Consider the following 17,249-nt stretch of genomic DNA (forward strand, 5'->3'; position numbering starts at 1 on the left):
ACTGCCGTATCCTTTAAACCTCACTGCCAGAGGGAATTGTGATGCATGTGCCCGCTGGGCACAGTTTACCTGATGCCACCGGGGTGCGATGGCATTGGTGGCTTGAGCCCGCCATCGCTGCTTTGCAGCTATTATTCTTATTATTATTTTTTTTTATTTTTTATTAAACCTTCCGGGGGTTTTTGGGGGCCTTAACATGCTCAAAAACTCTTGAAAATTGGCACACACATTGGAATCTGCGGCCATCAGGACGCCGCAGAGGCTGGGACCCGGGCGTGGCACAGGGGCTCTACAGCGCCCCCTGGAAACACAGTCAGAAATCTTGAACCATAGCTCACACACACTTGCATATATTTATATGAAACTCAGTACACTTGTAGATCTCATTGAGCTGAACAACTTTCGCGCTTTATGTCATAGGCTCCGCCCCAACAGGAAGTCAGCTATTCAGGGGCTGTTTAAAAAAAGCATGCTCTGGAATTTGAAATACTCCTCTGAGGTTTTCAACCCGTTCGCCACGAAACTCGGTGAACATGATCTCAAGACATTGTGGATGAAAAATTGCGAGGGGATTTTTGATATCTCGAACGGTTTGCCCGTGGCGAGGCGTGGAACTTATGGCGAGAAATGAGGAACAGGAAATGTCTAATAACATCCACATACATTTCCTGAATTTGATCAAACTTCATGGGTTTGTTCGTTGTATGATACTGATTGTATATATGTGACTATTAAGAGTCAACGTTATAGCGCCACCAACTGGCAGCAGGAAGTGTGTCATTTTCCAAATGCTTTTGAATTCAGCATCTTATTTTTACTCGATTTACTTAAAACTTCATCAGAATAATGACAAAACACGGCCGATGTAAATCTGTTGTGGGGATATTGATATCTGATATAGTGTTGCCATGGCAACGTGTCAAACTTGAATGTTCTGTTATGGTGAGTTTGAGGCAGACAACAACCTCAGATTTACATGAAACTCAAAACACATATCAGTATTAGTGATAGCTAGACAATGGCAAAAGCTTTTAAAAGGGCGTGAAGGAGGCACTCTATAGCGCCACCATTTGTCAAAAGTGGGGGGGTTAGTTTTAGCTACAGACACAAAACTTGGTACATAAATTGTTCTTATCAAGACGGACAACTTTCTAATTCACAGTCATCAGCTACGATCAACAGGAAGTCAGCTATTTTGATTTGAATGTGGATTTTTTTTTTACATTTAGCTGTGAATTAATGCATACTGCTCAGAGGAGAGCAACACTATACACACCAAACTTTGTCTACATGATGCCAAAACATTTTAAACAACTTAAATTGCCAATGGATTTTGGATAGCTTGAACGGTTTTGTCTTGGTGATTTTTTTAAATGACAGTAAAAATGGAATTATTAATTGTCCTGCATTTTTAAATTCCAAACACTTCAAAACCTTTTTTCATACAGAAAAAAAGTCATTCTGAGTAAATATGGATAGTTTCACAACTTTACAACACTGTATGGATAACAGAAAATTAAAAAACTGTCAGACATCTCATCTCACTCTGTCCCTCTGTTTGAGTATATGTGCTTCAGACTTCCATTGTCTGAGAGAAATAGCGCCCCTACAGGTTCAATTCCCGGACTTTTACTTTCACTTTTAAATTGGTTAAAATACAAATAAATACTTAGATTTAATTCACACTGACAAGCTAAACCAACATATCTGATTATTACCGGGTCAGGGCTCATTAATAATTGATGTATGGTCAGTGATACTGAGAAACACGAGAGATGAATCACCGCTCTGAGCATGAGCGTGTGGAATGACGAGCTCAGAAAAAACGAGTTTATTCTTGTTTTATAGCTTTACAAATAAAATATTGCAGCGATATTACACAATTCACCAATTAAAACACACCAAGAGCTAAATTCAGATGTTTTTGAACTGTTTGTGTAAAAATTAAATATTTGCGGCTGCCTATCTGAAATCACCGTGTACGAGCTGAAAACAAACGAATTTATTCTTGTATAAGAGCTTTTTTAAATAAAATATTGCCACCAATGCACACAATACACCGATTATAACACAACAAGAGCTAAATGCAGGTGTTTGTGACCCGTTTAAGTGTGCAAGACTATTTGAAAGCGCGACTGGCAGAATAACATTTCTCTTGAGCTGCAGGTTTCTGCCTTTCGTCGTACGAACGAACACATCACGGACAAGATTATTTCAAAATAGCTTGGCGAATATAAACGAAAACAGCCACGTGAACATAAACTGTTGAGAAATAAATCTGAAGTGGATCTACTGGATTTGAATATTAAAGTGACCACATTTACCACTTGCTTCTGTCTTCAATTTTAATCTATATAAAAAAGGAAACTCATTCGACTTGGCTGCTTTTTTAATGTGTGCGTATTTATTTATTTACCTTTTTTATACATTTTGTATAATTTCATAGTTTGTGTATTACAATTATAAAAACAAAATAAATTTAGCCACTCACATATAAATAGCTTAGGCCTTATCCTTTTTCTGACAGTTTTAGGGATTTTTAAAAATCCTAAAAAAAACCTTATTTGTGCTGCAAATAATAATTTCAAACTCATTTGATACTGACCTATGACATCCTGTAACATTATATTTATTTGAATTTACAAAATCTCATGGATGTAACAGTAAATCTGTTCAGCTCACAGATCAATACTAAGCTGTAATGCAAGCAGAACTTTCACAAATGCTTATGAGTCATTTAAGGATTTGATAACTGTAAAATAATGTCTAATTTGTTAACATTAGCAAATGCATTGATAACATTTTATAATAACTGCACTCATTAGTAAATAGTCAGTTCATGCTTTATAAAGCCTTGTCCCAATATTAATAGTCAGTAGTAAGCAGTTTATAAATACAGCTATAAATAGCTTGTCCTTGGTTTATAAGCACATTTATTAAAAAGGAGAGTAAAGGGTCAGTTATCTTCCTATGAAAAATTAAAGATAAAAATAAACAAACAACAACACAGATTGATACAGAAATCAGAAATTTTATTGTGGATTTATGAAAAAATCAGCCTGTAAATGAATTCATACTCCTCCTCATACTACTCCATACTCCTTTTTCAACATGATGCCAATATACTGAAATTGTGAATGGGTTTAGGATAGCTTAAATGGTGTTGCCATAGAGATTTATTAAAGTAACATAAAAAATACAATAGTTATTTTACTATATCTTTAAAATGTTTCATTCTAACTCTTCATAATTTTTTATATAAGTAGAAGTCATCATTTGAAGGAAGCACAGTAAGTTTCATAGCTTTATCATTTTCAAGAGCCAGCATAAAATTAAAACTATCATAACTTATAAATCAAGCTTGCAATTCTTAGTACCAATAATGGCCACCAGAGGGAGCTATAGGATTACTTTTAAATAATTATTGTAGAAACGAGTATAATTTAAATCATTTATAGAAATCTTTCAAAAAAATAATATGAATTGTATGTATTTTACTGATAAAGTGACCCTCACTTAATTAGAATAACAAGCTGATGTATTGTGAACTGTATATTAAGAATAATTCTTTATAGGCTTTATGGACAGATACGTTTTGAGTGACTCTTGAAGGTTCAGCACCACATCCTCTTTTACCACTGTTTAAAGAATTAATCTTACACAACAGGTGTGAATGAATTTTGGATAGCTTGAATGGTTTTGTCGTGGTGATTTTTTGAAATAATAGTAAAAAAGGAACCAGTAAATGTCTTTTTATTTTTTTAAAGTGCAGCTTCTAAACACTTCAAAAAAAAATGTACACATAGAAGACAAGTTATTCTGAGGAAATATGCATAGTTTCATGACTATACAACACTATATGGATGATAGAAAATTAAAAAACTATCATACATCTGATGTCACTCAGTCCCACTGTCACTGTGGGTAATGTGTGTGTGTGTGTGTGTGTGTGTGTGTGTTGTCAGTTCTTCTTGACCTGCTTTTTTCTTCTTCTTTTCTGACCTCATGACCCAGTCAGCATTTTTTGTACAATGGTCAAGTCTTAACTTATCAATTTCTGTATTGCATTTGTGTTTGATATTTCTCATGGGTATTTCATAATTTTCGACCTTACAGTTTGAGTTAAAACTCTATTTTAGCGCATTTCATCTGTAAAAGAAAACATGCCTAATAATTCTGCACACATGAATATAAGGGCCCTATTTAAACGATCTGAAACGCAAGTGTCAAAGCGCGAAGCGCAAGTAACTTTGTGGGCGGGTCTCGGCGCTGTTGCTATTTTCCCGGCGGGATAAATGGCTCTTGCGCCCGGCGCAAATCTAAAATGGGTTGGTCTGAAGTAGCTTCATTATTCATAGGTGTGGTTTGGGCGTAACGTGAAATAAACCAATCAGAGCGTCATCCAACATTCCCTTTAAAAGCAGGTGCGCAAGTTCCATTATGGATTGCTATTATGGCGTATTTACCAGGCGCACGCCAGGAGCGGTTCACAGCCGAGGAGACTGATGTTCTTGTAAGAGCAGTGAAAGACAGAGAAGTTGTGTTGTATGAGGATGGGAGAAACCCACCCAAAATAGCGTCATGATTTCCGTCATCTCATGTGTTAATATTTTTTTAGTGTAACAATTTATGATTTGCAAAAATAACTGTTGCATCTGTGTAGATTACATGAGCAAAGTGTATGCGCGTTGTGCACGCTATACATTATGGTCAAGCATGCGCCCTTAAAACAGCATAATGAACAACGCGTTTGACTTTAGACTAGGTTTTTTCTTGTCAGTGGCGCAATTGTTTAATGGAACAGCAAAATAGCACCAGGGATTGTTTGCGCCGGAACAAGCCTCCTTTTTTGCGCTGAACCGCCCAGGGAGCGCAAGTTCATTCACTAGTTTAGCGACGTTCTTCTGTGGAGGGAAAAGCGCGCTTTGCGCAGGTGCAAAATAGGAATGACACATGCGTCGGTGTACAAAGTCAATTGCGCTGGGTGCAAGATAGGGCCCAAGGAGTTTTTCTCTTCCAGCTTTCCTGGACTATTGTATAGCACTCATAAATGATTAAATAAAAAATAATGGTAGTTATTAAGATTGATATGGTTTGGAATTGGTAAAATGTACTTGGAAAAAAATCACAATAAAACAATGTTTTCATGTTTAAGTTTGGAATATTAACTGACATGAATGAATGCTATATAAATATTGTTCATGTTAACATAATGTTTATAAATAAAATCTTATTGTACTGTGTTACTAAAGTTATATATATATATATTAGTGCTGTCAAAATTAGCGCGTTAACGCATTCGATTAATTTGAAATATTTAACGCGTTAAAATAAAATAACGCAATTAACGCGGTTGCAGTTTTTTTTATTTCCAGTTGTGGCCTATGTATGTTCATCGTGCAAAGAAATATGGATAAGACCAAGGAAGGACTTTTAGACGGAAAGTTTCAGTATAAAACTCTGCCGGATTACTCTTCAGTCTGCCACAAGAAACATTATGACTGTATGACTGTAACAGTGCGTAAATCAGACCTTTCTGTAACGCTAACGTTAATAAGCTTAAACGAAAATAAAGAAATAATTGTGTAGCGGAGTATTTTTTGTACACGGTGCCGCGAACTGTCAATCACTCCTGTACGTGTGCATCACTGTCCTCCTCGCAGCTGCAGCAACTTGCGCTCTCTCTCTTCATCAAGCTTTAAAACAAAAAGGGGACAAAAAGATCATATTGTCTTTGTGCATAGGCTATAGATTAATTCGATAAATGAATATCTAAATTTGTGCCTTGCCGTCTACGGTATTTTTTTAGAACTTAGAAAAAAGATGCTGCAGCCAATGAACAGCCAGCGGGGGCTGCAGGACGACTCAACCTCCGCAGACAGTTTTTAATGTTTATCAGACAATAAATACTCAAGATTTTGCTTTAGTATAACTCACAACGAGTTTCACACACCTTCTCCGGCCACGTTGAGTTGTTGACACTTTACAGTGGGAAAAGCGACGAATGCGCTATTCACTTGTATAACTTAAGGGTGAATGGGTAATGTAGTTTCTGCTCTGGGTGGGATGAATTAGGAAGCTTGCATTGTGAAGGGCGCTCTGAAAATCGGCAGTGCAGGTAAAAGATTAAAACCTCTATTAAAACAGATGTCCAAATGAGCGTACCGGTACTCTACAAGCACGTTCTGGGCGCACGGAGAGGTGGCGGTACGCTCAAGAGCTATATTTGGAAGTGGCAGTACTGAGTACCGGTGCATACCGGCCAACTTAAAGCACTGGCAATGACTATACTTTGGAATTTTTTTGCAGTCCACTTAGAATTCAACATGGAAATCATTTTTGTTTTTTATTGGCATTGATTGTTTTGAAATTCAAATGGTACTTACATGCTTGTGTTTTTATTTCTGTAATAAATATGGCTTTCAAGCCAACAGTTAATTTGGAGGATATTGATGGTTTATTGCAGGTATGTTGTTTACATGAGAAAATCTGTGTTACAAGTTAAACAAAAATTCCAATAAACAATCATATTTTGAATTTAAATAGTTTCTTTGTCTTGAGTTTACATTAATTATTTACATTTTACATTTACATATCCAAAAAGTTTCAGTCTTTTAATTGCGATTAATCGCGATTAATCGCGATTAATTTTAAAAAATTGTGCGATTAATTAGTTAATTTTTTTTAATCGATTGACAGCACTAATATATATATATGTATATATATATATATATATATATATATATATATATATATATATATATATATATATATATATATACATATATATATATATATATATACATATATTTACATATACATATACATATATATATATATATATATATATATATATATATATATTGTTCTGTGAATGTGATTTTAAAGTCTAGATGATTCGGATTAACCCTTTAACTGCCGTATCCTTTAAAACCTCACTGCCAGAGGGATATTGTGAATGCATGTGCCCGCTGGCCACAGTTTACCTGATGCCACGGGGGGGTTATGGCATTGGTGGCTTGAGCCCGCCATCGCTGCTTGCAGCTATATTTAGGGCCCGAGCACCGAAGGTGTGAGGACCCTATTGTATCTGCTCTGTTTATTATTATTATTATTATTTTTCTTCTCCCCAATGAATCGCGTTTTTGAAGGCCTAAACATACTCAAAAAGTCAGGAAAATTTGCACACACCTCCGAACTGGTGAAAATTTACGTCTGATATGGGTTTCAGAAGTGGGCGTGGCAAAATGGCTCGACAGCGCCACCTATACATGTTCAGCGGTGTGCGCCTCGAGCTACGTTTCACGCACATGTCTGAAAATCGGTAAACACATGTAAGACACCAAGACCTACAAAAAAGACTCTTGGAGCAAAATTCTAAACCCAACAGGAAGTTGGTTATTTTTAATATTATGAGCAAATTTTTTGTCATTTTTGCCATTTCCATGCATTGTATTTTAACGAACTCCTCCTAGAGATTAATTCAGATCAACACCAAATTTGGTATGCCTAATCTAAAGGCCATTGAGATGTTAAATTGCGAAGATCTTGAGTTTTCGTTGAAGGGCGTGTCCGTGGCGGCCTGGCGAATTTTGATGATTCGCCATGAAAAATGAAGTAGCTATAACTCAGACATACAATGTCCAATCAGCCCCAAACTTCACATGTTTGATGTGACTCCAAACCTGAACAGATTGACATGCCCATATTCAGTTATAGTCATAGCGCCACCTATTGGCAACAGGAAGTGACATATTTTACGCTGTGATGAACTACTCCTAGAAATTTTTTGACATCAATGTCTTTTTTGTGGTCAGTCTAATCTAAAGGCCTGTGCGATGTTCAGTTGTGAAGATCTTGAGTTTTCGTTAAAAGGCGTGTCCACGGCGCCATGGCAAAGTTCGATGTCTCGCCATGGGAATAAAAGATGTTATAACCCAGGCATAAAATGTCCGATCTTCCCCAAACTTCACATGTGTGATAAGAGTCCTGGCCTGAACACATCTGAAGGCCAATATTCCATCGGGTATGGCAAAATGGCTCTATAGCGCCACCTATACACTTTCAACGGAGTGTGCCTCGAGCTATGTTTCACGTACATGTACAAAAATCGGTACACACATGTAACACACCAATACCTACAAAAAAGTATCTTGGTACGAAATCCGAATCCCAACAAGAAGTCGGTTATTTAGAATTTTCTCTGCAAAATTGGCGTTGTTTTTGCCATTTTCAGGGGTTGTACTTTAACGAACTCCTCCTAGAGATTTATTCAGATCAACACCAAACTTGGTCAGTGTAATCTAAAGGCCTTTGTGATGTTAAATTGCGAAGATCTTGAGGTTTCGTTAAAGGGCGTGTCCATGGTGGCCTGCCAAATTTCGATGTTTTGCCATGAAAAAGGAAGTTGCTGTAACTCAGACATACAATGTCCAATCTGCCCCAAACTTCACATGTTAGATAAGACTTCTGCCCTTAACAGATCTACATGCCCATTTTCAGTGATAGTCATAGCGCCACCTGCTGGCAACAGGAAGTGACATGTTTTAGGCTGCGACAAACTACTCCTAGAATTTTTTTGAGATTAAAGTATTTTTTGTATTCAGTCTAATCTAAAGGCCTGTGCAATTTTAACTTGTGGAGATCTTGAGTTTTTGTTAAAGGGCGTGTCCATGGCGCCATGACAAATTTTGATGTCTCGCCACAGCAAGAGAAGTTGTTGTAACTCAGGCATAATTTGTTCGATCTTCCCCAAACTTCACATGTTCGATGGGAGTCCTGCCCGGAACACATTTGAAGGGCCATATTCCATTATAATGATAGCACCACCTGCTGGCACCAGGAAGATTGGCACATGTGGAATAAATGTTGATATTTTCCACTTATATTTATGAGTTTGAATGCATATTTCTCACCGTTCACCAATTTACTAAGGCCACTCACTGCCGGTGAGCCCGGGTGCGAGGGCCCGTTCATCGCTGCTTGCAGCTTTAATTATTATTATTATTCTTCTTCTTCTTCTTCTCCCGAATGAATCGCATTTTTGAGGGCTTTAACATGCTCAAAAAGTCATGAAACTTTGCACACGCGTCAAACCTGGTGAAAATTTTCGTGTGATATAGGATTCAGAAGAGGGTGTGGCAAAATGGCTCGACAGCGCCACCTATACCAAGAAAATCAACAGCCTTCAAGCTATGTTTCACGTACATGCACGAAAATTGGCACACATATGTAACACACCAATACCTACAAAAAAGACTCTTGGAGCGAAATTCTAAACCCAACAGGAAGTCGGTTATTTTTAATATTATGAGCATTTTTTGTGTAATTTTGGTCATTTCCATGTGTTGTATTTTAACGAACTCCTCCTAGAGATTTCTTCAAATCAACACCAAATTTGGTATGCCTAATCTAAAGGCCTTAGCGATGTTAAATTGCGAAGATCTTGAGTTTTCGTTGAAGGGCGTGTCCGTGGCGGCCTGGCGAATTTCGATGATTCGCCATGAAAAATGAAGTTGCTATAACTCACACATACAATGTCCAATCTGCCCCAAACAACACATGTTTGATGAGACTCCGAACCTGAACAGATTGACATGCCCATATTCAGTTATAGTCATAGCGCCACCTATTGGCAACAGGAAGTGACATATTTTACGCTGCGACGAACTACTCCTACAAATTTTATGACATCAATGTCTTTTTTGTGGTCAGTCTAATCTAAAGGCCTGTGCCATGTTCAGTTGTGAAGATCTTGAATTTTCGTTAAAAGGCTTGTTCATGGCGCCGCAACGAAGTTCGATGTCTCGCCATGGGAATAAAAGATGTTATAACTCAGGCATAAAATGTCCGATCTTCCCCAAACTTCACATGTGTGATAAGAGTCCTGGCCTGAACAGATCTGCAGGCCAATATTCCACTGGGTGTGGCAGAATGGCTCGATAGCGCCACCTATACACTTTAAACGGAGTGCGCCTCGAGCTATGTTTCACGTACATGTACAAAAATTGGTACACACATGTAACACTCCAATACCTACAAAAAAGTCTCTTGGTACGAAATCCGGATCCCAACAGGAAGTCGGTTATTTAGAATTTTCCCTTCAAAATTGGTGTTGTTTTTGCCATTTTCAGGGGTTGTACTTTAACGAACTCCTCCTAGAGATTTATTCAGATCAACACCAAACTTCTTCAATGTAATCTAAAGGCCTTTGTGATGTTAAATTGCGAAGATCTTGAGGTTTCGTTAAAGGGCGTGTCCATGGCGGCCTGCCAAATTTCGATGTTTCGCCATGAAAAAGGACGTTGCTGTAACTCAGACATACAATGTCCAATCTGCCCCAAACTTCACATGTTAGATAAGACTTCTGCCCTTAACAGATCTACATGCCCATTTTCAGTTATAGTCATAGCGCCACCTGCTGGCAACAGGAAGTTACATGTTTTACGCTGCAACAAACTACTCCTAGAATTTTTTTGAGATTAAAGTATTTTTTTTATTCAGTCTAATCTAAAGGCCTGTGCAATGTTAACTTGTGGAGATCTTGAGTTTTTGTTAAAGGGCGTGTACATGGAGCCATGACAAATTTTGATGTCTCGCCACAGCAAGAGAAGTTGTTGTAACTCAGGCATAAAATGTCCAATCCTCCCCAAACCTCACATGTTCGATAAAAGTCCTGCCCTGAACACATCTGAAGGCCAATATTCCATTACAATGATAGCGCCACCTGCTGGCAACAGGAAGATTGGCACATATATGGAATAAACATTCATATATTCTACTTATATTTATGAGTTTAAACGCATATTTCTCACCGTTCACCTATTAACTAAAGCCACTCGCTGCCGGTGAGCCCGGGTGCGAGGGCCCGTTCATCGCTGCTTGCAGCTTTAATTTCAGTTTATATTCCAATTAATTATTCTGTGGTTTGTGGCCCCTTCATTTCAAATTCATATTCATGAAAGGAAAAAGACCAATTATGAAATTCTACTTTACACCCAACCCAGAAAGCACCAGCCAATCAGATCCAAACTGGTTATTTAAGCTTGCACTTGCTATATTTGTGTAAACAGATTGTGGGCTGTCCATAAAGTTGTCCCTACAAAACTTGAGACTAGCCTTCTATTAACCTCTAGTTTAGATGTAGATGTTACCTCAACATTTGACAGCTACAGCTACATCACTCCTTAACATGATCTATGGAAATGAAATACGCTCCCTTTATTTGTGTGTCTGTATGTGTGTTTCTGCATGCCGATTTATAGGCATATTTGAAAATTAAAGAAATTGGACACAATCAAAACAAGTAGGAGAGATGAAAAGCCCTCCAGAGAAATGGTGTAGACATGTTTACTGCTGAGAGAGTTGATGAGGTGAAATCCTGAAATCCTGATTGACCTCTGTTTGGGAGAGCCTTGGCAGTTGCTGGTATTAACACCCATGTTGCAGTGCAATAAATTACAGCAGTGTCAAAGTTTCTGTGTGGCATGCTGTCATTCAGCCATCTAACAACAGCAAAGATGGGACAGTAACATATAAATATACACACATACTGTAATGCGTTTTCTTTTTTCTTTTCAGTTGTATCTGTGAACATAAAAGACAATCTATATACGGTGTATGGGGCAACAATTAGAGCCAGTAGCTCTAATCAATACAGTGACAGTGAGTTTAAAAGCCTTTATCAAAAAATAAATAAAAGTAATAACAACACTAATCTAGAGTTTAATTGTATAGAAATGATGGGGTTTCTGAAATGTTTGGCATAAATATGAGGATATCTGTGTTATATGTTACTAAGTGAGGTTTAATTGAATGTGTCATTATTTGAGAACTCTCTGTTCATTCCCGACTTTCTTTCTTCGGTAGAACATAAAGGAATATATTCTGTGCTATCTTCCAGGTATTCAAAATAATAATGGAAAAATTGTCTGTAAAACTTTACCTAAAGCCTTAATGTATAATGCATTATAAAGGATTATTAAAGTATATAATGCATTATAATTGTTGCAATATACATTATATATTGTGGTAAATAATTATAACTGAATTTAGAATGAATAGTCTTTCAATGAATTGATAAGTGTTATAATGTATAAACTGTGGTTACAATTATTAATGCAATTGTACTGTGCATTATAAGGAGCATTAAAACGCATATATAATGGTACTGAACTACTTTTATAATACATTATGCATAATGGCTTTAAGTAAACTGTTACCAAAAGATCTTTTAAAAATCTTCCATGGTTTGGAATAATGAAACTATTGTCTCTTATTTGAGCTGCTTTACAGCAGAATTTGTATTTGCATACACACAAAATTGCATCATTGATTACTTTCCTGTTTAATACTACTGCTTTGATACAATCTCCATTGTAATAAAGTGCTATAATTATAAAGGTGACTTGACTTTGGAAGACATGAGGGTGACTAAACAATGACAGAAGGTAATTTTCTTGTCATTTAAAAAATGCAGAGCTACTAAAAGTTTTTTTTTTTTTTTTTTTTTTTTTTTTTTTTTATGTGATATTGTTTAAAAGGACAATTCAGTCAGAACAGTTAATTAGCTTCTAAAATGATATATTTGTCAGTGTGAATATTTTTCAAGAAGCAATCATGCTTTCTGCACAATAAAATGAAGTAAAATGTGACTACTGTTTGTAGAAGTGAAGGTGTGAAAATGAAGACATTCTGTAAAAAGTGCACATTATGTTGGTCTGAGATAAAGTGCAGGTTGAAAATGGGTAAAAGTGTTTGTAGTGAACATGGGATGATCAATAAAAGAGGAATATAGAGAGCGAAGGCTGGCTGAAAGAGCTGACTGGAGTGGATTAAAAATGACTTTTGTGAAGAGTTCTGTAGAAACTGACCTGTATTGAGTGGAGATAAAAACATCCCCTCAAAAAGTACCATCTTAAAGCACATCTGTAGTTTGGTGGGAGGTGTGAGAGAGGCTGATCTAAATGCGTGAAAATGTCTTGTGCTCAGAAAGACTGAGATAAAGAGTTCTGGGCAGAATTCGAAGCATATGTGGTGTAAAAGGTTCTGACCTTGCCTCTGGGCACTATCACAACATCATAGGCAGGATCTAGCCTGTAAAAATATTAGTGTTCAGGAATCAGGAAATTGAGGATTATGGATGGCTTTTCAGGAGAATTTAAACAGGCTCTAATTGGAGGGTGAAAATTCAACTGGCTTCTTACACTTTATTTATTTGTGATTATAAGTGAACTCTTGAAAATAAAGGTGGTTAAAAGGTTCTTCGCAATGATGCCACAGAACAGGGATGTCAAATTAAGTTCCTGGAGGGCTGGAACCCTGCAGAGTTTAGATTCAACTCTAATTAAACACACCTGATCCAACTAATCAAGTCTTTCAGGCTTATTTGAAATCTACATGGTATGTTGTGTTGGAGCAGGGTTGGAATAAAACTCTGCAGGGCTCCAACCATCCAGGAATTGAGTCTGACACCCCTGCCATAGAAGAACCATTTTTTTGTTTCACAAAGAACCATTCAGTCAAAGGCTGAAGAACCTTCTTTCTCAACAAAATTTTGTGAAAGAGAAAGGTTCTTCAGATGCTAAAGGTTCTTTATAGAAACATATATACAAAAAGGATTCTATGGCATCGTGAAGCACCTTTATTTTTAAGATTGGGAATTTGCAAAATGTAAGCGGATCTTTGGTTTTACATTCTTTGATTTTCTGCACATTTGTTGAGTTGATTATGCGATCCAATGAGGACAACTGATGGACTCCTATGGAACGTGGAAACTTTAATGCTTAAGAAGGAAATACATCAAATTTAGAGCTTGTGTAAACTTGTGAACAGGATGATTTTTAAGTATTGCCCTTTAGAAGCTATTTAAGATACTGTCCCAGAAGACAAAATAAGTCTCCATATCCAGTTCAAACACACAGTTCACACCCATCAACTTGTAATGCATTGCTCCACTAAACATTTCTCTAGTAGTCCTCTGGCTTGTCCGCATGATCTTTAGCAAACTGCAAACTGGAAGTAATGTTCTATTTGGATGGACCATGCACACTGTGGATGTTCAGTGTAATCCTGATGGTGGACTCATGAACATTAAAGGGGTCATATGATACTTTAATGATCATTATTTTGTGTTTTTGTTGTAACAGAATATGTTGACATTTTTTACATAACATTTTTAAAATACTGTACATTATTGTTCTCTATGCCCCGCCTCTCTCAAACATGTTGTTTTTTACAAAGTCCCTCCTTCCGACAAGCACAGTCTGCCCTGATTGGCCAACTGACCCAGTGCATTATGATTGGCCGATCACTGAAAGCACTTGATGGAAATGTAATGCCCCTTTCCATAATCACAAGCTTCATCTTTCAAAATAAATGTAAAGACAGCTAATAATGTCCTTAGTTTTACCATCAGTTCAAGTCTGAAAGGGGAAAAAAGTAGTGTGACAGACACAGTAATGAAGCTCATATGTGTTTGGGGTACACAAGTCACGGATGGTTAAGACAGCTGACTTCCACCGTCTCACTCTCTCTCACACACACACACACACACTCACAATGTGCAAAACTCTGCATTTGAACATTCAATAGCAAATACTTAAACTAATATCAAAACATACTTATAGTAGCTGATTCAGAAGTGCCAGATTGTCGTAGCAAAGTCAGAATAACCTCCTCTCCTAGGTTAACGAAATTGTCCTCTATTAAATGCGTTGCTGTTATGTTGCAAGTAATCTTAAAGATTCCTAAACCCTTCTTTTTTCGGAAGGCCAAATAAAGTGCTTTTGCTTTCGACTAGATACACGCAGCATCTCCCTGACATGGCTGCTTCAACACTAACTGCGTTTACTAAAACCATGCCTTCTTTCTTTGCATGAACATTTGGGCTGCAGAACATCTCCAGTTTTGACACATTATATAACAAAAATCTCAGTGATTGCTCTTAACCTGTTCATGTATCTGTGTGTCTCCAGAGTCATTTCCAGCTGCAGTTGAGTCCTGGGGGCCGACTGTCCGATAGTTATACAGTTACAGAAACCTCAAGCTCGTAGAGTCCAATGCAGCCTCTGCGAAGAAGTCTTCTGGTATTACACACAATTACACTTGCACACACTACTCAATTCATGGTGTGATACATGTGATTGGATGTGGGTGTTTGGATTAACTGTGTCTGTCTGTCTTCAGTTTTAAGTGCAGACAGATGTACCACGCACCCACATATTGTTCTACCATCTGCAAATGGCTGAGCAAATGTGCAGATGAGTCTGAGACAGCCGACTACATCAGTGCACACACTAAAGAAGTAAAGAATAACACACAGATACATTTAAGATGGTCACTTTAACTATTTCGTAGATGTATATTTAATTTGATAGTAGAGATATTAATATCGTTATGTTTTGATTTTGTACCCACAGTGCACCAAATGCAATATCTGCATTGAGAAGAATGGAGAGTGCAACCACCTGGTGAGTAGTATGCACATTCTTTTTCATTCATCACACTTTCATGGGCACTTAATATATTACCCAGAATGTCAGAGTGAGAGTACCACTTGAATAGCTTATTTGTTAACTTCAGGGTTGTGTTTCCCAAAAGCATCATAAGCTTAAGTACATCATAGACCCATTGAAATTAGCTCCCATCACAGATTTTCTATAGGATTGAGGTCTGGAGACTGGCTAGGCCAAACCTGTCACACTGTCAGTCTCTGTTTTCCTGAGTGTTCCCTAGTGAGCTCACTTCTCCTTAGGCACTTCACCATAGGCACTTTAATTCCTCTAGTCTGGTCCTGTCTTCACAGTAATTGCACTCCAATTAATCGCACAGGTGCAGACAATCCTTTGTCGTTAGTCTCCTTATAAATAGCTGTCCTTCTCTGTTGTTTGTATGGAGTCCTTACCCTTTGTGTACTATGTTCTCATCTCCCGAGACTTACCCTTGCCTTCTCGTTCTTCTGAGTTCTCATTCCGTTTAATCCGGTTCCCTCTTTTGTTTTGTTTTGTTTGTCACCTTGGACTGTTTGTTTTTGATTTACCCTTTTTGTTAATAAACATACCAGCATTTGGATCTACCCTCTCCTTGTGTTTTCCTAACACACACCATCACAACTCCATGACCTTCATGTGCTTCTCCTCTCCTTTGTTCTTGCGTTGGCTGTATGCTTTTTTAGTCATTGTAATCCTTGAAGACTTATCCATGACCGATCTTCATTGTTCTGGCTGAGGGAAGGAGGTTCTCGTTCAAGATTTTACAGTACATGGTCCTGTCCATTTGCCCCTCAATGCAGTCATGTCGGGAGGTGTGAGAGAGGTTGATCTAGATGCGTAAAAATGTCTTGTGCTCAGAAAGACTGAGATAAAGAGTTCTGGGCAGAATTTGAGGCATATGTGGTGCAAAAGCTAGCCCTGACCATGCCTCTGGGGACTATCGCACATCCTAGGCAGGATGATCTAGCCTGTAAAAATATTAGTGTTCAGGAACTGGGAAATTGAGGATTATGGATGGCTTTTAAAGAGAATTTAAACAGGCTCTAATTGGAGGGTGAAAATTCAACTGGCTTCTTGCAGCGGCAGGGGTCAAATAAGCCTCATATCCTGCCGCAATGGGGGACTCTCCCTTCTGCTGCAGCAGAGCCACAGCTCCTTTCGGATGCAGTGTGAGTCCCTCCATCAGTCGCATCTCTTTGCTTATTCAAAATCGGACAAGGGCTCCCCCTTCGGTCGCAGAGTGAACCCTCTGTATTCTGCATGCTTAAAGGCGGACAGGGATCTCACTCCTAGTGTGATAGAGCCGCTGGCACCCTTCGGTTACAGTAGGAACCCTCCATCCAAGGTGTCAAACCATGCCTTGAATCTCCTTGCCTGTTCAGCATCTGACTGGGCTCTCCCTTCCAATGCAGCAGATCCTCAGCTCCGTCCGGTTGCAGTGTGAGTCCTCCATCAGTCTTCTGAGTTACACTTCGCACTCGGTGGCAGACAGGGCTTTCCCTCCTGGTGCAGCAAGGCTGCAGGCCCCCACATTGCGAGCTGCAACTCCCATCGAACACTGCACGTGCTCTCCCTGTTGCTCTGCGCCTTCTCTCTTCTCAACACACATATTTTGGGGGGCAACTAAAATGTTGCTTTCTGGCTGCTATCCCATGCCTTTAAGCTTCTTTTGGGCCATGTTCCAGGCCCGGACCTCTCCCCCAAGACAGCACGCCAACATATGCTTTGCTATCAGATTAGACAAAAGGGTGAACTCAT

The sequence above is a fragment of the Carassius auratus genome, unplaced genomic scaffold, assembly GCF_003368295.1.
Source record: "Carassius auratus strain Wakin unplaced genomic scaffold, ASM336829v1 scaf_tig00214073, whole genome shotgun sequence".
Lineage (NCBI taxonomy): Eukaryota > Metazoa > Chordata > Actinopteri > Cypriniformes > Cyprinidae > Carassius > Carassius auratus.